Source organism: Lissotriton helveticus, chromosome 1_1, assembly GCF_964261635.1.
Source record: "Lissotriton helveticus chromosome 1_1, aLisHel1.1, whole genome shotgun sequence".
NCBI classification, from domain to species: Eukaryota; Metazoa; Chordata; class Amphibia; order Caudata; family Salamandridae; genus Lissotriton; species Lissotriton helveticus.
In genome coordinates, this window is record NC_136057.1 from 1,784,184,569 (window position 1) to 1,784,209,446 (window position 24,878).

At 49.1% G+C, this 24,878-nt stretch overlaps 1 protein-coding gene across 3 annotated transcripts in view; it reads left to right on the top strand.

The window, feature by feature from the left end:
* Window positions 1-24,878, top strand: part of TCF20 (transcription factor 20) — a 408,452-nt gene that overhangs the window by 171,166 nt on the left and 212,408 nt on the right. For 2 of the 3 annotated variants that reach the window (XM_078640410.1, XM_078640418.1), the window contains exon 1: window positions 3,055-5,336. The exons of the other annotated variant lie outside the window; for it this stretch is intronic. The gene's annotated coding sequence lies outside the window, so the exon portion shown is untranslated. Of the gene's footprint in view, window positions 1-3,054; window positions 5,337-24,878 lie in introns of those variants that run through there. 3 annotated transcript variants of the gene reach the window in all.

Genomic DNA, 24,878 nt, shown 5'->3' on the forward strand with positions numbered 1-24,878 from the left:
AGATACCGTGCTCAAATTTATTTTGGTTGCAGTTTATTGTTGCTCTAGGTTCTTCTGGGTTTGGCCACAGTGCTCGGCTGACACTCAAACTGTTATTAATGACGTACAAGTCTTCATCACAACTTATGCATGTTGTGCATTCCACTCCGACCACGGTCCGGCTTTCTCTTTTAAGGCGTACCATGATTCGATGAAGTCTATGGGTGTACAAGTGCATTTTTCTTCAACATATAGGCCTGAGGGCAATTCTGTTGTGGAAAGAATGAACTGTGACGCAAAGCAGTCCTTAATGGCAATGGTATTAGGTACAGGGTGTGGCTGGTTGAACCATCTCTATGGGGTTCAACGAGAGTTAAATAACCTCCCCAAAAGATCTCTAGGTGAGCGGACCATGTACGAAGTTCTTTTTAGCATCAAGATGTATGTTACAGACCTTGACGGCCCAGACACTGTGGCGGCAGCCGCATCATTTGACGTGATACCCATTCTGATAGATTCCAGAACCTACAAATGTTCTGTGACACGCAAACTCACAAACACTTGCCTGAATCTCTCCTTGAGTACTGGGAATCAACTTCCGGTTTCCGGCTGACTTCCAAAAATTGATGATCTGGTTCGGGAGAAGGTGCCCTAACGGCTAGAGCGGTCAACCTTGGAGCTGGGGAACTGGGTTTGAGTCTCAGCAGGGACGCTCAACATCCTATGATTCTGGGCAAATCACTTAATCTCCCTGTGCCTAACAAAAATGAAGGTGTCCGTCTGTAACGCATCTGGTGCTCATGTAAAGCGCTCTGATACCTTCGGGTCTAGTTTGCGCTATATAAAACTCCCAGAAAAAAAGGAATTCGGCCCTACATACCATGTTCCTGTTCCAGTCTTTGAAAACAGAAGAGTTCTTTTTCTCTTTTGGAAGCAGGTGAGTTTAATGTTTTGTCTTGTAAGCAGTGTCTGCTTTTTATTTTATTTTAGAGACTTGTAAGTCCTAGTTGTGTCCCGTAGGAGTCCCTTTCTCATTACGGGAGGGTGGTTAATTGCCTCCTAATTCGACGAATACCACTTTTATTCTGGAGATTGGCGAGTGCTGATGAAATTGGTTAATTGCTAACATTTAGGCCTCATATTACTTTTCGTTTTCTTTGTCCTGTTACCTAGTTCTTTCTGTTCCTTAGAAAACATGATATAAATGCTGCACTCATTGTATTCCCCAGTGGGTGGCATTAGATGTAAGTGTAAGATCATACCTGGGCAAAGTGAAGTTTATCTCCAGAGTGAAGCTCCACACTGCTCAGAAACCACTCCAGCCATGCACCCAAAAGAGGCTGAGTGTTCAAGTTATTGTAGAGGGCCTGCTGAAGTGGAGGCCTGCTCGAGATTAGGTGTGGTTGTTTGTCATCTGTTATTGGTGTGCTTGTGTTGCTACTGCGGTGGTTGTCACCTTTTAGTGTTGTTCCTTTGGTGGCTGACTGGGGAGGTTGTCTCAGATTCTTCTTAGCAGTGTGTTTGAGAGGAGGTGTGGAATGGTTATTACCTCTTTGTCATCTGTTGGGGTAGGGGTGGTTTAGTGATGTGCTGGTACGACTTGCAGGGTGGTTGTCATCTCTTACCGGTGAGCTTGGGGTGGCTGATATGTTGCCATCTCCTTGTGTGACTGCCTAGGTAGGTTGTCATTTCTTAAGACTGTTTAGGAGGGCGGGTGGGGTGGTTATCATCTCATAGCTGACTGTTTGGGAGAGCTGAGAGGGTGGTTGTGACATTTAGAGTGTGCTGGAGTCACCCTGTGGGGAGATTGTCTTGTTTTAGAGTTTAAGTGGGCTTGTGGGTTATTTATTACCTCTTAAGGGTGTGCTGTAGAGGGCTAGCTAATGTGGTTATCACTTCTTAGCATTGTGCTTGGGCACCTCTTTGCGATGTGCTGAATAGGGGTCTTTAGCGCTACGCGGGAGATGGCTTTTGGGAAGGATACCACCTTTTAGCGGTGTTAGGGAGGGCTGATGGGGTTGTTGGCATCTATTATCGGTGTGCTTTAGAGGGATGGCGTGGGGGGTTGTTGCTTCTTGGCAATGTGCTGGAGATGGTGGTGGGGTTGTTGTCACATCTTAGTGATGTGCTGGACGAGTGGTTTTTTAAAGTTAGTGGAGTGCTTGAGGTGGCTAGCCGTGGCGGTGGACACCTCTTACCAGTGTGCTTGGGAAGGCTGGTCTGGTGGTTGTCAGCCGTCATGTGGTAGAGAAAGGAGTTGAGTGGTTGGCACACCTTTGTGATGTACTGCGGAGGCTGGCTAAGTGGTTGTCACCTCTTAGCCGTGCGAAATGGTCGTCACCCTTTAGCGGTGGGCTAGACGAAGCTGGGGTGGTTGTCACTTGTTAGTAATGTGCTGGGCGGTCTGACATGGTGTATGCCAGATCTCAGTAGTTTGCTGAAGATTGCTTGCTGGCACGGTCTGTTTGGCAGTGAAAGGGAAAAGTGGCTCTAACCTCTTACCAGACCGACGTGAAAAGCTGTATGGAGTAGTTGTTGCCTCATATATATTCGTTAATGGTTGGCCTAAGTGATTTTGGTGAGTGGGTTGTCACCTCTCAGTGCCGCGGGGCGAGGGAGGGGTAGCGGATGTAGTGTCACTTCTCATTCATATGCGGCAGGCGCGTGCCTATCACCTAGTCCTTGGTATCACTGCACGTGACACCTGGAGTAATTGTTTCAATCGAAGCTTCTGAGAATGGTGGAGAAGGTTTTACTCCCCCTCAGTTGATGCCGCACCCCTCATCTGTGATCCTCCCGTTCTTCATTCGTAAATCGATCTTCGCCCACCCGCCCCGCACCCTCTAACTACTTCCACCCTATCTAGTCGCCAATGCTCCTCCCTTGTTCCCCCAGCCTCTGCCTGTCCCGTCCAACTCCCCTAGACCCGCCTCTGCCTCGCGGACCCCTGGGCACCTCTGGCTGCCACCCTTAGCCCCGCCGATGCCCTCGGTGTGTGATTCTCCCCGCCCGCAGGGAGGAGGGGGCGGAGAGGAAGAGGAGGAGGCAGGGAAGGGAAGTGGGAGGAAGCTCAGAGCGAGCGAGAGCGACCAGCCTCCACCTTGGAAAACACGCCAAGGATCGGCGCGGCGCCTTTTCCATCCCCAACTCGCCTTCCCTGTCCTGGCACTCAGCGGGGCCCTCGGCGGGGACCCCGAATCCCGCGATCCATCTCTTTTTCCATGGATCCCGAGGACTGCGATACGAGCCCGCCGCACCGGACCCCCAGCCGCCGGTAAACACTGGGCCTGAAGCAGACTTAACCACCCTTCTGTAAACCCCACCCCATCTTCTGGCATACGAACAAGCCTTAGCCCCCCCCGACCCCCTCCTCCCCAACGCCTGCATGATAGCCGCCGACTGCACCCTGCAGGAAAACACTGGGCCCCATAGGGCACTGTGGGCATCCTTACCATCCTTCTCCATCAGCTAGACTGTTCAGAAGACAGACCCCGTATTCCCCATGACGTGACATATTCCCTTCCACACACTATTCTGCATGATGACCCCAATAGACCCTCGTTAGAGTCTACACACAACACCATTCTCCAACATTACTTTTCAGCATTGCTCAACAAGACAGAGCTTCAAATTTCCATTAGCAGACCGTTGACACAATTCATGTAACAGTCCCCTATTAGGACAAACCGACAACATCCCTTCAATAAATCATTCAAGACATTCCCAGAGATGGGTTTCAATAGACCTTTCAAAAAGATCCATCCCATCTTCCCCTATTGGGGACAATCAACAACACCCCTCTAATGTGTCAATCAAAAGGCCTGTTAAATAACACCTCTCATATAGGTGCCTGACAAGGTTAACAGACAAGATCGTCTCAGTAGACATATGACAGAACAACAACAACAGTACATTGCAACACTGATAAACAAGACTGACCAACAACACTCCATCCAATAAACACCTGATGAGATTATTGAAAAGTCTTCCAATAGATTGACTAGACAGTTGGACACGACTGACCAGCAGTATTACCTCCATTAAATCCCGGAAAAGATTAATCACCCAGGCCTTTACTCCTGACAAAACTAACAAGACCCCTCAGTGGACCCTTGACTACACGGACTAACAAAGTTGATCAGGAAGACCCCTTGAGTATAAACTGGTAAGACTGATTGAAAAGAACCCCGGAGCCGCCTACAACAAAATCCTGACAGCCCCAACCACAAGTGCCTGACTCGCAGAACCTTGACAAGACCCAACCTAATTGATGTCTGACTAGGCTGACTGGCATGACCTTCCTTGACAATACTGAGCGAGAACATATCCTCAAATATACCCCATCTCAGTAATGGCGATTGACAAGCTTTAGAGATAAGACCCTCTCCAGTTAACCAAGAGGACCAATGGACAAATATGATGGCCCACACCCCCCTTTCGAGGCTTATTGGGCTCCAATAGTCCCTTGACAACCAAAGGCAACGACTGATCAGCACCATTTAGTTATATCCCTGACACAAACCACTGTCAAGACTGAGCCACAAGACCCCTACAGAGCACCCGTGAAAGGAGGACCTTTGACAAGACTCTTTCATCTGACCAAAGAGACCCTTTACTGAGGGGTCAAGTGGGGAGATCTTGTTAGAGTGGCCAACAAAAACTAATTTGTCCCAATATAAATCAGTCTCCTCCAATCAATCTCTAAATGAGGCCGCTCGAGAATACCTATCCAACAGGGCTCCCCAGTCTACCACTGAACCCGTGACATCCCACTGACGCTTCAGCTAAACCGATCGACGAGACGCAGAGGAAACCCGTCGACGAGACCCAGCCACACCATCCACCCGCGTCAGAAGACCAGCCGGGTGCAAGAAAAGCCCCCGCCGGTATAACGCACTGGGCCAGCCTCTGGGTGTGTGCATTCCCCCAAATCCCACCCCTTCTGGCACCAGAACCAACCCCGCCAAACCCAGCTATTGGAAAGCCAGGCGCCAGCGCCGAATCACCCCCGGTGCGCACCGGGCCGCGCTCCCCTCCCCCACGAGGCCACCATATTATCAAGGCACGGGAACAATCTGTCCCCCCCCGCCCCCTTCAAACATGGATTAAGCGCTGTCAGCATCGAAACACGCGGGTAAACACTGGCCTTTGGCTGCACCCCCCTCCACCGAGGAATGGAGTGAGTGGGCGCCGCGGCGGAGGGCCACCCGCGCGCCGGGCCGAGGGGGCCTGAGGCACCGCGGCTGCAGGGGGCCGCCTCCCGCCGTCACGTCCACCCGTCTGTCTGCGCCGGGGAGGAGGCGTGCGAGAGACGATGGCGGGGCGCCGCGCTGGCTGACGGCTGTCGGAGGGGAGCGGTGAGTACGGAGGCCCGAGCCTGTGACGATGTTCATTGTGGGGCTGTGGGTGGGCCTCGTGCCCCCGAGGCGTTGGGGGGCCTGCCTGGGAGTGTTACATGGCTCTGCCCCGCTGTAGGCGTGTGTGCGCCACCCGTCAGTGTGTGGGAGACTTTGTGTGTCACGTGTTTGTGTGTGAACTGTGACTCCGAATGTCCGGTTATTTATAGAGCGCGCCGTAGACGCGTTCGGCCTGTTTCTAGGCGCTCGTGGTTTTCAGGAGACATAAGGCACACGGAGGTCAACTCATTTTGTTGGGATCACAAATTGTCTAACTGGTGATCCCGGATTAGACTTATTTTTTGGGAAACGCGATTTACAATGTTGACAGTTGACTACATGCCTTACATGTGAAACGGAGGTCAGTGTGAAAAGGATGTTGGTGGTCTTTACGGTTGTGTGGGCGACTGTGCGTGGATGTCGGATTGTTTTTGATGAGTGGGGGAATGTATGAGAAATCTGGGCTGCCTAGTGTGTTTTAGACGCTGTTCTGGGCAACATGGATTTAAATGTGCCGTTACGTGGGTCATGAACCCTTGTGATCTTAATCTGTGCGTAAGGGCTTCGTTTTAGATCTACATATTAGTGCCTTGGGTCTGCATCAACGACTTAAGTATCGTCTTTTGCATGATGCTATTTCGTTTGCGAGCACTTTTAGGCGCGTGCCTGTTCTTTTGAGAGACGTGTGAAAGACACGGGTTTAGTGCGTGATGCCCTTGTTTGAGATAGGACTGCGCGAGAGAGGGGTCTTAAAGGAAGAGGTCGCTGTGGCCGACACGCACGATCGGACTGGGACAGAAAATAGACCAGGGCAACAAAATAAAAGAGGCATCCATTAGTGATTTATAAAACTAAAAACGAGGCCCATGTTTGGAAACGGGTGCAATTTTGAACGTGTAAAGACACCGTGGATAAGTGTCTTGCGAGATGAGGAAGACACATGTATTTGAACTTGATGCATGCAATGTTTATTTTGATACCAGGGAAATCAACAATGAGCCGGCCCACAAACAGCCAAAACACTTGCCCACACACTGACCTATCAGACCAGCCGATCGGCCTCTGCCTGACTGCCCTACAAGCCAGTCAGACCCCAGCGGTGGATGGGAATGTACACACGACATCGGCCTGTTTGAACACACAAGGGCCCAGAACTCGACAGTGAAATATACACGTGCAGGTACTCTCTGTCTCAGAGTACATGTTTGTTACGGAGAACTGCGGGTGCTCTCCCGTTAGAATTATTGCACCCCGTCTGACAAGTGCTGGTTCTCGCTCTCTGCACATTATATACATTTAGGTACTTCTTCATAGATGCCCCTTAAACTCACTGCATTGGTCTGTGTGTGAGTGTCTGAAATATGTGCCCATATGTGCAATACCATCTGTGTAAAAGGCTAGCTAGACGTGTGTATGTGGCGAGTGTTGGTAGCTCATCTGTCCAAAAGATGTGAGAACTAAGAAGCTTCGATTTCTTATATGAAATGTAAATGGGTGTGTGTGCGTGCGGTGTTCTGCTTTTGTGTATATATGTGATGCACTGGCCTCGTGTGGCACGAGGGTTTGTGAAAATTGAGTTCTTGTGAGAGTTGTAGTTCGATGGTATGAGTGGGAGACACGGGTCAGTGATTTACAAGTGATTTGCCTGACACCTGGGTCTGAGTGTGAGGGTTGGATCACTGGTTTACTGTGGTCAATGCGTCTGACACTTGCATCTGCGTGACTGTGTCAACTAAGTGTGTTTGTGAGTAGGTTGTTTGAGTGACGTGTGACTATGGCCTTGCCGCCCGGCAGGGATCACTGGTTTACAAGGGCCTCAACGGACTCGGATATCAAAAGCACACTGCAGAAATCAAAAGCACACATTCAGTGTGCTTTTGATTTCTGAGTCCGTTTGTAATAAACAGGTGTGGGAGATGATGATTTCTACTTGACACATTGGACTGTGTGTAGTGGGCTGGTCCCACATGTTCAGGTGTAAAAAGTAGACGCTGTAGACGTGGCCAGGTAAATGTAGATGAAGTTTATTAAGTTCTAGATTAAGTTACATCAAGCCCCATCAGGAGCAGCCTCCTAGCTGCTCAGCCCATCCTCAACTGACAACACTCATACACCAGGCACCCAAGCATTCCACTCACACTAACATTCTAACCGGAACACTCACACTGGCTGAGCAGTTAGATGCAGAGGAGTTAAGGAACATATGTACAATCTGAGGATACTACACTGTGTCTAATATAGGTATATGTAGGCGCGGGGTTTAGTTTTAGTTTGCTGACACATGATTTGTTTATAGGCGCAATGAGACATGAGCTTGCATTTGTATGTGGGACTAGTTGGTTCATACGCATGAGCTTTTTGGGCCTGTGCATGCTACTTTTGGGTGGGTGATAGTAGGGACCAATGTCTGCGTTTTGGACTCATGAATTTGTACACTTGGGAAAGGGGATTGTGGATTGGGCTAGTAGGGTCTCCCCTTGGTGCTGAGTTTGGGACGTTGGTCATTGTGTATGACATTAAGGGCTTTGTGTTTGTGAGAGACACCCAATTCTGGTTGTATTTTTTTTATTGCCTGCAATTCTGAGACACCTGGTTGGGGATGCATGTTTATGTGAATTATCTGATGCAGCTGTGCCTAATTATGTGTAAGACACAGGTTTTCAGGTACGTGTCGCATTGCATTTTGACCAGTGTTTCCAAATAAGACGTGATTCTGTGTGTGTGAAACACAGAGGCATGTTTGTGGCACGTGGTTTAGCATGTATCAGGTTTCCCCAGCCACAGGAGAGTCTGTGCAGGTAGCATTACACGAGTCTGCTCTTAGGACACATGGCTCTTTGCCAGGTACATGGTTTGCCAGTTAGTTATGTGGATCTGCCTGTTTGGCAGCTAGATGTGTATTGTTTGTGGACATTTGTGTCTGCACTTAGGACTCGTGGGGCAATATATTTTTGACACAGGATGTAAATGTGTTGCTCGTGTCCTTGTATGTGTGAGAGCTTTGAGTGTTTATGTATTTGTATAATGTGCAGACTGAGTGTGTTGTATGTTGATATAGTGTTTATGTTCGATATATGGGCCTAGGCCTACTGTGTTGCATGGGTGTTTGTGTGGCACAAGGTCTGCATATATAGCACACCATGCTCTCTGGGTGACGGAGACCTCTGGTGCCATGGTTGGTGTAATGCAGGGCCATTTGTGACTGGCATGTATGTGTGTGATTCATCAGGCTGAGTGTATATGGCTCAACATGTGTGCAGAACACATGGACTGGCACATGTGTATCATGCTAGAGTGTGTGTGATACAAGATTCTGTATGTTGGTTGTGGATTTGCGTGCATGGGCACCATGTTATTTAGGCATATGTAACATGCAGCGCTCAATGTGTCCGGTCAGTTCCATGATACCCTAGGCTAATACAGTGCTTTAGAAGCTCGCTAACAAATCTGGTACTGAGTCTGGCTGTAAATGTGAAAAATGGGTCTCATTTTGTGTGTGGTGCTTGTGTCAGCATGGATGTGGAACAGAGGTCTATGGGTGTGGCACATTGAATTTTATGTGTGTGTGGTACTCAGGTTTGCATGCTTCTGTGGAACATTTGAGTCTTTGTAGTTACATACTTGTCTGCAACTTGTCTGGGGAACATGGACCTGTGTAGGTACTTTTATGTGTATCGAATATATAGATCTGCATAGTTTACCATGTGGGCCTGAGTGTGTGCGACATGTAGAGGAAGATACATTAAAGGTTGTGGGACCCAAAAAGGCAAGCAGTGTGATGTAATCACTTGGTGGTATTGAGGCGAAATGGGATACGAAAAGAGGGTATTCAACTCAAGTAGATGGGGTGAGGACTAGTGAATCAGTAAGGTAGATTTAGGATTCAGCCTGAAGAGTGGTGCCTTTCGGTGTCTGGTCTTATGAAGTATCTCGGGGAGTTTTGCAATACCTCTGTGAGAGATCTTTTGGTCCATGTGTGGAACTTGTGTGGATATCTGTTTGATGTGGGGCTGTGTATAAGAGAGGTGGATGTGTTTGTGTATGAGACACCTAGATATGCATGTGTTTGTGATCTGCAAAGCTGTGGATCATAACATGTGTTTGTGAGAAACAGATGGGTTGAGGGTTTGTGAAACACGGACCTGTGTGGAAGGGCATGTGAGTATTTGTTAGTGTAAGCTAGGTCGTTGTGCTGAGAGGTATGGGCCTGTGTTTGTAAAGTGTGGGTCAGTGTTTAAAAAACATGGGTGTGATTATGATGTGCATTTGAATTTGTTGCTTGTTGACCCTATGTTTGAAACGTTGGTCAGTATGTGAAACGTCTGTGTGAGAATCATCTGTCCATGCGTGACGTGATCTGACGTGGTTTGCATGTATGTGTGAAATACATGTCTACCTGCTTGTGGAACACAAGTTTGTATATACGAGACACACAAACAATTTCTGTATGACATTGCTGACTAGGTATGACCTGTGGCCTCCAAGATGGAGGAATCCGTATACAGCACATGACTGGCTTAATGTTTGACATATAGCTCAGTGTGTGTATGTGGGTCGTTTCTTTTCACTAGGCATTATCTGTACTTTTATGGATGTTCTACAATCCGAATAAAGATCATTTGACTTTGACTTTAACAAGGCATCTTAGACTGATTGGGGCTTGTTAAGGGATCCTGGTGCGGTATATGTGTGCACATGAGAAAAAAAGGCCAGTAGCATTGTGGATGTTTGATTTGAGGGTCTATGCCTTTACAGATTTTGTATGTGCGAGACCCTGGGTTGGCATGCTTTTGTGCGGTTACTTATTTGGCATGCAACATTGTATCTGTCCTTGGCACCTGGGTCTGGATGTGTTTTGGTTCTTGTGAGTATATGGTAACATGACAGTTTTCCTGTGTACTAAAACAGCTGTGTGTGTGTGTGTGTGTGTGTGTGTATATATATGTATATATATATATATATATATATATATATATATATATAATCGTTTATATATGGATGTTGTGTGTCATGCCTTTGTATGGTATTTGAATATTCGTGTTTTGCAGATTTGTTTTGGTGTGTTTAAGGCACACGATTCTGGACATGTGTGTGGCACATGGGCGTTTTATGTGTGTGTTTGATATATGAATCTTGGTGTGTATGTGTGGTGGGGGTTTGGGGTGCTATGGAATGTGGGTGTGTGTTGCAGTTTGGTCTGTACAAATGACACATGGATGAGACTGTATGTGACAGTCTCATAGTGAGACATAAAGATCTGTAAGTGCGTAGCACATGCATCTGGTCATATTTCTCCTGTTTACTAATATCTGGTTTGAAAACCTGCAGGTTTGTGTTACTTGTGTTGGTCTTTGTGGGACGTATAGTTTAGTTCTCAGATGTGCAGCATGTAGATCTGATATGTGACGTGTTGGTCTGCATACTTTGCAGACTTTGACAAGCGCGAGCATAAAGGAGCGCGCACTTAGGACCCGGGCCCCCGCCCCTACCTCGTCTAGTCTCATTGGTGGCCGGTCAGCCCCAAGGGGCGACCGGCCACTTAGTACGTCCGGGGCAATGAGGTGACTCATTTCAGGTGGGGCAGAGGGCGGAGACTTGGGACCTATTTAGGTTCCCGGGGCAGGTACCCCGGTCTCTTCCTCCGGGAAGGTGACGGACCTGCGGTCCCGGGTCACCCTTGTGGCGGTAGAAAGACCTTGGAACAGTAAAATTGACCGACGGAATGGACGGGAGTCCGCCTTGCGTACTCCTTAGGCCAGCACTGAGGGGGGAGACGGTAAGCTCTCCGCTGGAAAATATGGCCCCGGCTGGGGAGGCTAGGGTGACAGGTTACGAGCCTCCTGGGTCCCTGGTCAGCGGGGTGGTCTGAGGGTGGGCCCCTGGAGAGGGCGGACAAGGATCAGAGGTTTGGGGGCCCACTCCTCATGTGCGCAGGTGGGTTGCACCGTGCGTGGTTGCGCTGCATGGAAGATGCGAGCTGGAAGGCCCCTTAGTGCTGGAGGATTAGAATCTTGCGGAAGAAGATATGGAATGTCAATAATAAAATTGTGTTGATAACTGTAAATAATGAATTTGAAATGCCTTGTCATGTTTATGAAATGTCAAATATTAAACATGGCCGTTTTACACCCACGCAAATCTCTGTTTGATGATTCTAATGTGGGTTGTCAGGTTATCAGGAGGGAGCGGGGAGCATGCTGGGGGATCCGGGTCCTATAGGCTTTTGTGTGTGGCTCTGAGTTTGTCATGCGTATGGGCTTTAACATGCAGGGATGGTGGGCCTTTGTGAGTGACCTAGTTCTAGGTGTGGATGACACTTTGATCTGTAAAACCAGTACTGGATTGAGCATGTTTCAAGTGGGTATGCATGCGGGTGACATTGTCCTGTGATGGATCTAATTGTGCTTCATATGTGTGACCCACTCATGCATAAAATGTGTCATCTGGTTGTGTATGAAATGGTGGATCTGTTTCTGTGTGAAATTTGGGGTCTGAGTGTATTTACACGTGTATGTGTGACATGTGGGTGTGTGTGTGGGTCTTTGCAAGTGCACAGCATGGGTGAACTAGCCTGTGATGTGTGCCTCTGAGATTTGGGTCTTAGGCACACATTTTGTGACGACGTGATTCTGTGGTCAAGTGGGTGTATGAAGTTCTATGTCTTGGGTGGGGGGTGTGGGCTTATATGTAAAATATCGATCAATGTAGGTGAAACATGAATGTTATGGAATGTGATGTGCATTTTGTAAATATGACTTTTGGGCCTTTTGTGTAAAACTTGGGTCGGTTTGTGAATATCATATGTGTAAGATTTATCGGTTGGTATGTGACATAGTAGAACATATGGGTTTGCAGGCATGTTGTACAGGGGTTTGGGTTTGTGTGAAATGCGTGTCTGTATGCTTGTCGAACATACTTTTGTGTGTGTGAGATAAAAAAATGGTCAGTGTATGACATCTCATTATATGTGATCTGTGTGTATGCCAAAGGCAGATAAATCACTGTGTGGCAACTGGGTTGGTTTGTGAGTTTGACATACAGCTCCACATTTATAGGCAGGTCTGCATGGGGCTTGGTATGTGTGGCACAATGGGAAGCATGGATCCAGATGCAGGGCCGTTGGGTCTCCATATGGGACAAAAGTGTCAGTGTTGATGTTGGAAATGAGGGTCAATGCTTGTAAAGAAATTGCATGGGTCAGTATGTGGAAGACACCTGGTTGGTGTACATTTGTACTGTCTCTTGTATGGCATGTAGGACTACATGTCCTGCACGTGGGTTTAGGTGTGGGTGCAGCACACAGGTCTGGCTGTGAGTGGGGCATGTGGGTCTATATATATTCAGATCACAGAACAGGTCTGTGTAAGTGTGTTCGATGTATCAGGCCTGAATAAACCTAAAAATGTTGCTAGACAAGCAGGTCGAGTAACTTGAATACTCTACGCGACTTAACTGTAATATACTTGACCTGTAAACTAGTCTCAAGTTGTGTGATCATTGGCAAATAATTTATTTTACAGTGTCACCTTAGTTCAGCATTTCTGCTGTATGCTCCGTGTGTAATAAGAGTCTAGCCCACGTATGGGTACACATGATCCCTGACTTGCCTCTCAATTTACTTGTAGTATTGCCATCAGGACATGGGCAGGAGTGTTTCTCAGTTCATGTTTAAACCCTCACTTTTAAATAATATATTAATAAAGCATCAAATGTTAGTTCACTGTCATATCCAAGAAATGGCCAAAGTCCTTCCCACTATCTTACATCTATACTGATAAAACTATATAGAGTATGAACAATAATCTGTGAAAATAGGAGGTTGTCCTTATAAAGAGAGGGACTATCCTCATGGTCATCGGAAACCGCAAAGTGGTGCACCCCTCCGAATCCATTCCGCCAACGGCTCTATGACAAGTGCTAACAGGAGAGGCCAAAGGGGACATACCTGTCTCGTACCCTGCTTCACTGGAATGATTTAGAAAGTCTCCCTGTTTACGCCGACCCTTGCCTAAGGCCTGGAATAGAGTGCGTGGACCCAGCGACAGAAGACCGGACCAAAGTTCATGCATTCTAGGAGGTGGAACATGACCTTTCAGCGGACCGAGTCAAATGCCTTCTCAAAATTGATAGAAATTAGTGCCCTATGATCTGCCCCATTACAAGACAAGGCAATCGGGTTATTCACCTGTTGGAAGTAGTGGCGAGTACTGCGCCCCGGCATGAACCCATTATGGTCAGGATGTATTATAGACATAAAGGCCCTCATCAGTCGGTTCGTAAGCACCTTGGCCAGGATCTTGGACTCCATATTTAATACGAAGATAGTCCTATATGACCCACGCTCATCCGAAGTCTTCTGAAATATCAGGATTATAGAGATCATGGCCCCTCTCAGATCGTAATGGAGCTCACCTGCTCTCAACGCCTCCTCATCTTAAAAATTCTAGCGGAAAGCCATTTGGACCAGTGTTTTTGCTATTGGAAGTGGCTGTATAGCCTCCAGAATCTCCGTCACTGAGACGGGCTCCTCAATGCCCCATCTATCTGTGGCAGAGAGGTGGAGAACAAGCAGGTCTTCAAGAATAGGGTGAGAGCGCTCGGCATCAGACACCGAGCAATGAGCGTAGAGGCCCCCCCCAATCTGACACCAAGTTGGGGACTAGACGGAGGGCGAGGTCCTTGCCCGCCAGACAATGTAAAAGTTTGCCTGCCCTGTCCCCATCTCATAGAGCTTGCCCTGAGTGGTGAGGTGTGCATGGGACGCCTTATCCAGTAACTTCTGCCTAAGGGTTAGTCTCTTCAGTTCTACCTCATGTCTGAGTCGGTAGGGTGGGCCGTGAGAGCCACCTCTGCCGAATGTAACTCGTGCACCAGCGTAGTGATCTACTTGTATCTACAGGTCCAAGCAGCGGTCTGGTAGGACACTATCTGTACACATAGGGTCACCTTCACGGCCTCCCACAGTACAATAGGTGAGTCAACTTAGTTTTTATTGGTGGCAAAATAATCAGAAATTTGTTGTAGGAGAAAGTCATCAAAGTTGATGTCTGTAAGCCACCAGTCATGAAGCTACCAGTGCTGCAGTTTCTGTCGCATAGAGAGTAATCAGGTCGTGGTCTGCTAGTGCGTGGGGTAGGATTCATGAGTCGATCAACTCCATCGTGTCCATGGAGGGTATAAGGAGATAGTCGATACGGACAGAGGAGTTGTGGGGGTGGGAGTAAGATGTGTAATCTCAGGCTTGTGGGTGGAGCAGGCGCTAGGCATCCACCAGAGCCATAGAGGAGGCCCATGCCGCCAAGTCAAACTATCTGCAAGCCGTAAAAAGGGATAATGTCTCCTGCAGAAGTACCATCAGAGGGGAGAGACATTTCAGATATTGGAACACTGCGCCTCATTTAATTTTATTATCAAGGCCATTAACGTTCCAGGAGAGGACAGTAAACTGGTCTGTACCTTCCATCAATCAATCAATCAATCAAGTCATTTATAGAGCGCACTACTCACCCGTAGGGTCTCAAGGCGCTGGGATGGGGGGGGGGGTGCCGTTACTGCTCGAACAGCCAGGTCTTGAGCTTCTTCCTGAAGGAGAGGTGGTCTTGGGTCAGGCGCAGGTCTGTCGGGAGTGAGTTCCAGGTCTTGGCGGCCAGGTAGGAGAAGGACCTTCCTCCTGTTGTCGCTCTTCGGATGCGGGGGACGGCGGCGAGGGCGTGGCTGGTTGATCTGAGGAGGCGCTTGGGAGTGTAGAAGTTGATCCGGTTGTTGAGGTAGCTCGGGCCTTGGTCGTGTAGGGCTTTGTGCGCGTGGGTGAGGAGACGGAAGGTGATTCTCTTGTTGACCGGGAGCCAATGCAGATCTCTCAGGTGTCCGGAGATGTGGCTGCGTCGGGGGATGTCGAGGATGAGTCTGGCCGAGGCGTTCTGGATCCGCTGGAGTCTCTTCTGGAGCTTGGCGGTGGTTCCGGCGTAGAGGGCGTTGCCGTAGTCCAGTCGGCTGGTGACGAGGGCCTGGGTGACCGTCTTCCTCGTCTCGGTGGGGATCCACCGGAAGATCTTACGTAGCATGCGCAGGATGTTGAAGCAAGACGAGGAGACGGCGTTTACTTGTCTGGTCATGGAGAGGGAGGAGTCCAGGATGAAGCCCAGGTTGCGTGCGTGGTCCGTCGGTTTGGGTGCGGTGCCCAGGGCGGGGGGCCACCAGGAGTCGTCCCAGGCGGAGGGCGAGGAGCCCAGGATGAGGACCTCCGTCTTGTCCGAGTTCAGTTTCAGGCGGCTGGTCGTCATCCATTCGGCTACATCTCTCATCCCTTCGTGCAGGTTGGCTCTGGCGGTGGTGGGGTCGTTGGTCAGGGAGAGGATCAGCTGGGTGTCGTCGGCGTAGGAGATTATGTTGAGGTTGTGTTGGCGTGCGATGGCCGCGAGGGGGCTCATGTAGACGTTGAAGAGGGTGGGGCTCAGTGAGGATCCTTGAGGGACGCCGCAGATGACTTTGGTGGCCTCTGACTTGTACGGTGGTAGGCGGACTCTCTGTGTTCTTCCGTCGAGGAAGGAGGTGATCCATTCCAGTGCCTTGTCCTGGATTCCGATGTTGCCGAGGCGCTGTACTAGGGTGCGGTGGCAGACAGTGTCGAAAGCCGCGGAGAGGTCCAGGAGGATGAGGGCCGCTGTTTCTCCGTTGTCCATCAGAGTTCGTATGTCATCGGTGGCAGCGATGAGGGCGGTCTCGGTGCTGTGGTTTGCTCAGAAGCCAGACTGTGAGGGGTCGAGGGATCCATTCGTCTCGAGGAAGGCGGGCAGCTGTTTGTTGACGGTCTTCTCGATGACTTTGGCCGGGAACGGGAGGAGCGAGATGGGACGGTAGTTCTTGAGGTCGGTGGGGTCTGCTGTGGGTTTCTTGAGAAGAGCGCTGAGTTCGGCGTGCTTCCAGCTCTCAGGGAAGGTGGCGGTGTCGAAGGAGGTGTTGATGATGTCCCGCAGGTGGGGTGCGATGACAGCGTCGGTCTGTTGAAGACGTGGTGAGGGCAGGGGTCAGTCGGAGATCCGGAATGGATGGAGTTCATTGTGCGGATGGTGTCTTCGGTGCTGATCGGAGTCCAGGTGCGGAGGGTGGTGGTGGGTGGCGTTGTTGCGGTTGTGGCTTGCGTTGGTTGGTTGCTGAAGCTGTTGTGTATGTCCGCGATCTTGTTGTGGAAGTAGGACGCGAGGGAGTTGCAGAGGTCTTGCGACGGGGTGATGTCATTGTTTCCGGCGTTGGGGTTGGAGAACTCTTTCACGATGTTGAAGAGTTCCTTGCAGTTGTGTGCGTTGTTGTCCAGCCGGTCCTTGTATGTATTTTTCTTGGTGGCGCGGATCAGTTGGTGGTGTTTCCGGGTGGCGAGCTTGAGGGTGGTCATGTTGTCCGTAGTTGGTTCCCTTCTCCAGACTTTCTCGAGGGCTCGACAGTTCTTCTTGGAGCTCTTGAGTTCGTCGGTGAACCATGGTGTTTTTCTGCTGCAGGGTCCGCTGGGTGGGGTTCTCAGAGGGGCGAGTTCGTCTGCGCAGTTGTTGATCCACTTCGTGAGGTTGTCGGCGGCCTGGCTGGGGTTCGCTGAGCTGGCGGGAGGGTGCTGGCTCAGGGAAGCGGTGAGCTGGTCGGCTGTGATCTTGTTCCAGCTTCTTCGGGCAACCTGTTGCTGGTGGTGGTGGATCGTCGTTCTTTTGAAGGTGAAGTGGACGCAGCTGTGGTCCGTCCAGTGGAGTCCTGTTGCGTGGCTGAAGGTGACGTCTTTGCTGGATGAGAAGACGGCGTCGAGTGTGTGTCCGGCGAGGTGGGTGGGGGTGGTCACCAGTTGCTTGAGTCCGAGGTTGGCGAGGTTGTCGAGCAGGCTGATGGTGTTGCGGTCGCTGTTGTTCTCCAGGTGGAAGTTGAGGTCCCCCAGGAGGATGTAGTCGGCGGAGGGGAGGGCATGCGGGCTGACGAAGTCGGCGATGTCCTCGCTGAATCGTGTGCGTGGTCCCGGGGGTCGGTAGATCAGGGTGCCTCTGAGGGTGGTCTTCGGGTTGGTGTGGATCTGGAAGTGCAGGTGTTCAGCGGTGGTTAGGGTGTCGTCGGTGTTGGCCGTGATGCGGATGGTGTCTCTGTGGATGATGGCGATGCCTCCTCCCGTCTGGTTGGCGGTCCATCATGGAGGTTGAGCTTCAAATAGACATTCAATGGGGTCGGGCGAGAAATGCAGCAAATAGCAGAAAGTAAAAACATAACAGAAAGAACAACTGTAGTAGTGAAACAACCCCACAACAACTCTCTCCACCCTACACTTCCACCCCAGAAGAATCTGTCACCCCCTCATAGCAACAAGAAGGAACTCGGCGGAAAAATCAAAATCAAAACCAGAGTCCCAACCTAACCAAGCTGGACCTGAATCAAAGGATATAATGGTGCTGGCGGAAAAGACGGTCAGGAACAGCAAGGTTCAACCAGTCAGAAGCTGGGAGGCACCTGTCCCCCAGGGGCTGCATGCTGAAAAAGGCGACACATGCTGCGGGGGGTCCAGGGAGGGAGAGGACACCTTGCATACCCCACCCCTTCCAGAGTCCAACGGCGACCGCATCCAGGTTCCCCGACACCCCCGCCATGTCAATCTTGTGTGACTCCTGGGGAGGGGGCCTCAACCTATCCCCCCGTACCACTGGACCCCACACAGAGACAAAGTTACAATTAAGTGGCAGCTATTTTGTCACCCATGAGGGGTCCGCATCAGGAGCCTAAAAAACAAGATTTGGAGTCATAGAGCACTTTGAGTTGAGCTGGAAAGAGAAGCATGTAGCAGATTCCCCTTGACCGAAAATGTTGTTTGACTCCCTCATTGGTCCTGCGCTGTGTAGATGCAGAGTGGGTATAATTGAGAAAGATCATAATACTTACTTCTTTCCTGGAACCGCACCTCACCCGTCTTGAGGAGTATGTCATCTCAAGAAATTGTTCTGATGCCTGGCCCTCCACTCCCTCGCAAGAGCCCATGAAACATAGAATATAGCAGTGCGCACAGTCTTTTGCATCCTTAACACAGGCCTCCAAGGTTTTGGACGTAATCGAAAGTCGCAGGATCATTGTTTTAAGTTCCCTAACTATTCTCTAGTTCGGATATCCGGCCCTCCGTCACGGTGACCCTGTCTGCCACTCTCCTCAAATTCTGTCTCAAAAAGGAGACCTCCACCCTCACCTCACCGATCTTGGATTCTAAAGGTCTGTAGAATAGCGTCTGTATAGTCTGGGCAGGGCAGACTCGATGCCCCCTGGGTGGTTGAGGTTGGGGCCATTTACCTGTTGATCTTAGCCTGCAAGTGGGAGACGGAGGGCCTATCGCGAGTCATGGCGGCCACCAGAGTAGACTGTCCGCAACTGGAAAAGGACCACGGATCCAGTCGCCCCCCAGCCTGGGGCATCCAAAGGGAGGGTGAGAGGAAAGTGGGTGAGAGTATATGGTGGTCAGTGCTGGGACCCGTCGTCAAGAGGAATCCACCAGAAGCAGCTGTTGCCGTCGGCGAATGGTGTCAGAGGGGCACATCCATGTATGTCCCAAGAGTCACCGCCTGCAGTGGATAGCAGGCGCACCCCCAGGTAGGTGTGTGGGCAGACCAGAAGAGTCCAGGCAAAGGAACACCTCCATGGAAAAGGGGGTGGGTGAATCACTTCACCAAGTCCAGCGGGCTCCACTGCGTCCAGTCCGCCATCCCTTGGGCACTCCGCGCCCCTGGATCTGGCCAGCTCGGCATTGTGAAGAGGGATGATGCCCAGGCCGTGTATATGGGGAGGAGGCCCCCAAGTGGAGGCTCTGGTCCTGGCCTGATTGCAACCCCCCCGCCCACCCACCCAATATGGCCAGGCAAGGGCAGCATGAGCAACCAGGTGCCAAACCACAGGGGAAAGGTGAGACAACCACCCCTTGGGCCCGCATCCTGGGACCCCACCAACTGAGGTGATCCACAAGGTCCCACTCACGCCTGGGTGGCAGCTGATGTAGAGATGGCCTGTCTGGAGCTCCAACGCTTCAACTGAGCTCCTCTAGAGCTGGCTGGTGGCAGAAGAATCCCTTAAGCTAGCAGTGTCCGCAACTCCTGAAATAGACACTAGTTCAGTTAAGGGGGGGATCGGTCCGGAAGATGCTTGCAGGGGCACTGGCCGAACCGCATGGTCTCACTCGCCGACGAAGTCCGCGTCTCACCCCCAGGGCCCCCTACCAGTCAATGCCACCACGAGGCCCAGCAGTCAGGCCAGGAATAAGCCGCTCGTATGGCTCGTTCACTGCAAGGCTCCACTCCTCAGCGAGCGGTGACTGCAGCGTAACCCTGCTGATGCGGGGACAATAGGTTGTCAGGTCACGCTCATGTGGTAAGTGGTTCTTTGTAGGGATAGGCAGAAATTGTGGTATTTGACTCCACGGAATTCCATGGAGTTGCATAAAGACTACTCTGCTGAGTTCCGTCAATACACTGAATATATGCAGGTCGCGCTGCTCGCAGTGTAATTTAGGGACAGTAGTACTGCACCATGGGCTGCGCAAGAGCATAGGGCCATTCCAGCTGATTTCTGCTGCTGTTAGAGCAGAAAATATACTCTAGTAGCAGCAAATCTACTTGAGAAGCGGCCTTTGACCACGACCACCAGAGACTCTTTGCACTTGAGGATGCCAAAATTGCTGTGGCCAGCTCCCATTTTTGGAGCCTCGAGGGGGAAAAAAATTCTGCCAAGCAGCGATTGGCGGAATTTTTCTGGAACTCTGTGTTAAAAGAGTAACCAGGAGTCACCAAATTTTGCAGGCAGAATGAAACATTGCACCCACCCCTCGTTCTCAGATGTGTGGTATGCATGTAGGACTGCATGCTTTCCTGACATGAGGTTTTAGTGTCTGACTGTGGGGTGTAAGCTTATCTGAACATCTGTGTTGCTGAAATGTGCAGGTGTGGCATGTGGGTCTGTATGCAGGTGGCGCATTGTTCTGCGTTTCTATTACAGGTCTGTCGGCGCAAAATGTGGTGTCTGCTTGTTTATGAAATGTGGGATCTGCTGGTGTATTAAATGTGATGTTGGCCTCTGTATTAAATGTGGTGTTGGTCTGTGTATTGAATGTGGCGTCTGCCTTTGAATGAAATGCAGCGTCGGCCTGCGCATGAAACATGGGGGTTGAGTTAGTTACATGTGTGCTAAGTGAGTCTGTATGTGTGTGGTGTATGGGTCTTTGGGAGTGCAGAATATTATTGACATAGTCTGCAAGATTTGGGTAGATGAGACTCCTATCTCTGCAATATGTGATTGTGTAATAATGGGTGTGTCGACCTGTTTGAGATGCAATTCTGTGACACATGGAGGTGCATACATATACTCATGAGTAGGTCACTATCTGAGGTAATTGAATATCAGTTGGGAACACATGCTGTGCTCATGGATAAGATAGTTGTGCCCATGAAACAGATGGTTCTGTGCATTTTTGCTTCTGTCTATGTGACAAAGATATCTGTATGTGTGGGCCGAGTGGCTCTGATTGTGCGTGATGCGAGGCTCTGATTGTCCATATAGGTGGCACATGGGTCTATATTGTGCCTGTGGTCCTGAGGTCTTAGTGTGTGTGGTAAGTGGCTCTGCTTGTGTGTGGCACACAAGTCTTCATTTAGGTGGCACATGGGCTACTATGCTCGTGACACATGATGGTGTGCGTCTTGTGTGGGGCACTTGGAACTGGGGTGTTTGCAGAACCTTTGGGCTGCAGTATGTGGCCTGTTTGCAGATGTGCGGCTCATGGATCTGTGACTGGGTGGCCCAAGGATCTATCAGCCCCTGGTCTGAGATTCTGACCACATGTGGCATTTGGGTCTCAGTATATAGCATATGTGGTATTGAGTTAGTGATGCACGAGTGTATGGTACATGATGCTGTTATGTTTCGTAGTCCTGGGGACACTCATCATATGGATTTACTTCTGGTTTGTGGTTTGCAAGTGTATGGCATATGGGTCCTCGTGGGTTTGTCTTAGCTCTGTTTGTGGCATATGTGTCAGCATATTTGACAAGCCTTTTGTATGTTCTGTCTATATATGAATAATAAGTAAAGTTTGATGGACAAGTGCACAGCTATAGGTCAACTCTTTATAAAGCAAATATTCAAATGGTAGGGTAGGTGCTCCCAGGTGTCGTCCTCTGCCCAGTGGACGAGTAGTACCAAACAATAGTGCTATCAGTTGAAAACTAATAGCATCCCTTAGGGCACACTAAAGTAGTGTGCCCTAAGGGATGCTATTAGTTTTCAACTGATAGCACTATTGTTCTGTCTATATATGACACACGTCTGCGACTGTATTACACGTACGCTTCTTTAGGACGCGGGGTTTTGTGTGTGACTTGTTGTCTATGCTAGAGTGGTCCAAATAGGTGTTCTATTACATATCCTCCTGTGACTGATTGTGCATAATACATGGGTCTAAATGGTCTGCAAGTGTAGCTGACATAGGTCTGCTTGTATTGTGGTTTCAATGCCATTGCCCATGTCTCAGTAGTTTTGTTGGGATTAATATCTGTGCTCTATTGTCTGTGACGTTTTATATTGATATGCTGGTATACATATCACGGTTTACCTGTCTTGTGGTCCTTGTCTCATTGTGCATGACATTCCTGTATGTGTCCATGGGTGAAAGAGATGTACATATGATTCTCCCTTTGTGATATGTTGGTCTCTGCGTTTACCGTGTAAGTCTGTGTAGCACACTGGTTTTTATGTGAGCGTATTTGTGTGTTTGGCATAGATCTATATGAGATGTAGGTATGCGTGTTTGACTTATGAGTCTACATATTTCGGTATGTGGGTCTTTGTGGCTTTTGCATCTCTTTGACACCTGAGTTTGTGTGCTATATGGAATGCATGTGAAGTTTATCTATCTAGTATGTGGTGTGCGGTATGCGGATCTGTGTACGTGGCATGTGTGATCTGCATGTGTGGCTTTCGGATCTGTATGAATGGCATGTGGGTCTGTCATACCAGCATACACATAGCACAGTGATCTGTGTGTCATATGGGTCTGCCTGACACTTGGGTTTGTGTGTGTGTTGCACATAGTTCTTCACATGTGTGATGTTTGTCTGTGCTTATGTGGCATATTGATATGCATCTTTGGATTAATGCCTGGCATTTACTGTGTGTGTTAGGTGGGTATGTGAGGGGGTGCCTGTTGGACACGTTCACCATCATGGGAGTTCATTGGTTCTGTGGTTTGGATATGTAGGTTTCATGTTGGAAGGACTTGTGGCTCTTTACACAAGAAAGGTTTCTCTGGATGGGGCTAAATACAGTACAAAAGGATCTGCTTGCCTTAAATATTGGTCTGCATGTATGACACTTGAGTCTGCAAGTATACCGCATGGGGTGACATTGTGTGTGACGTGTTGGTGTATATGTGAGGCCTGATCCTATGTATGATGTTACTTTTGTGTTTTGTAGTACATGCCATATTAGTACGGGGCCCAGCTGGCATGGGTCTGTATGTACGTCTTTGTGGCGTGTGTGTGTGTTTGTGTGTGTATATATATATATATATATATATATATATATATCACACAGACGTATATGCAGACCCATGCCAATTAATATATATATATATATATATATATCTCCTAATTCCTACTTGGGGCAGATGATTTGGCATCCTGATCTGTATATGGCATGTGAGTCCGCATGTGGATATGCCTGTTTTACACTTGTGTATACTTAAGATATGTCAGCCTTGTCTGGTCCTCCTGTAGTGTTTGAAGTGGAAGTCTGACTTGGATCTGGATATATATGAATCAGGAGTCTGTGAGAAGTGGGCCTTATTTGCAGTTTGTAAGTGTTCTTAAGGGAGATGGGTATATGTGTATGAGAGTGTATGTTGGTCTGTTTGTGAGATGTGTGACTACATGTGAGATGTGAATTGAGGTGTGTATGACAGATAGAAAGAAGTGTGGGTCTGTTTATCTGTTATTCTCTAAAGCCCGGCAATTTATTGTGTTGTTTCCCCACATCTTAGAAGGTTAGAGGGGGGCAGGGATGTGAAAAGAGGTAGTCTACTTATCTTCAGTGGAATAACTCAATGATTGGTCTCTCTAATGACTTCCTACAGGCCATTGTTGTCGAGTGCTTTTCTTCTTCATTGTGGTACAGTCGTGCAGGGCTTTCTAGAGTTGTCTCCCCTGGCCTCTTTTTCCTAGGCTCCTGCTTGCTAAGCTAGACAATCATGGTATTCGGATATTGCAGATTTAGAAAGTAGGCTCTGATTTGGAGAAAATTATGTGTTTTTCATGATTTTTGTGTTGTTACAAGGTAGGCAGTTGCACTTTCAAGTTGATGTTCTGTGCTTCGAACTGAAAGGACTGTGCTTCTAGTGGGAACCCTGGCTTTTAACAATGCATTCTGTGCACTTCAGTAGGAATTGTTTATTTTAAATACCAATACTTTTGTTTCAAACATACATTATTACCTTTTATAATGTGACGTTTTCCATGTAAATGGGAATTGTTTGTTTGAATGGGAATTGAAATCTATTCTATGTGGCGATGGCAGTAGTGTGCGATGATTGTATTAACATTTTATTAATAGTGGACAGAACATGATACGATGTTGACAGCAGACCGTGTGCGATTTGATGTCATCCGCAATGGACAGTGTCCTAAGAAGTACTCAGCAGTATCTTAGGAACTTATAAGTAGTGCCCTGTGTTGTTGACTGCAGTGGCCAAATGTTTGCTGTGAAGTTATAGTCATTGGTCATATGTAGGTCTGGGTGGTGGAGTCTGCAGAGTTTTCTGCACTCCGTGGAGCTCGCGGAGTGCAGAAAACTCCACTCCGCGTAACGCAGTGGACTTTTTGCACCGCTCGCGCTTGCCAACGGTAAGCTGACGAGCATCCGCTGCCACTCCTGTAGAATTACTACCTGAGTGGTAGGAAGATCAGTGCGAGTGGCGGTTCAGGCTGAACTCGGGCGCTTACGGAACCCCGCAGAGTATTTTCATCACTTTTCGGAGCTCCGCGAACTACGCCCAGGCCTAGCCATATGCACTATGATGTCTCCAGTTCACTGTGTACTATTATATCAACAGTAGACTGTTTCCCAGGATTTCAGCAGTAGCGTCTGTGTGCCGTAATGGCATCTGTAGTGGGCAGCTTGTCATCCGCGGACATCGGCATATCACAAGAGCACTGTTGCATCATCAGGAGTTGCCAGTGAGTGCTTTGGCACCATCATGAATGGCCATTATGCACTGTGAGTTTATCACCAGAGGTTGGTGTATGCTGTTGCTGTTTTCAGCAGTGGACGGTGTGCATTATGAAGTCAATAGAGGATGCTATGTCCTTAGATCCCGCCAGCAATGGAAATTATAGACAGACTTTAGTGGTGGTTAGTGCTTCTAGAAGAAGTTTCCTAAGAGCTATGGGCAACATCTCACACGAAGGGGCTAAGTGATCCTTCTGCACTTGTCACCAGGAATCTCTGCAAGTCCTT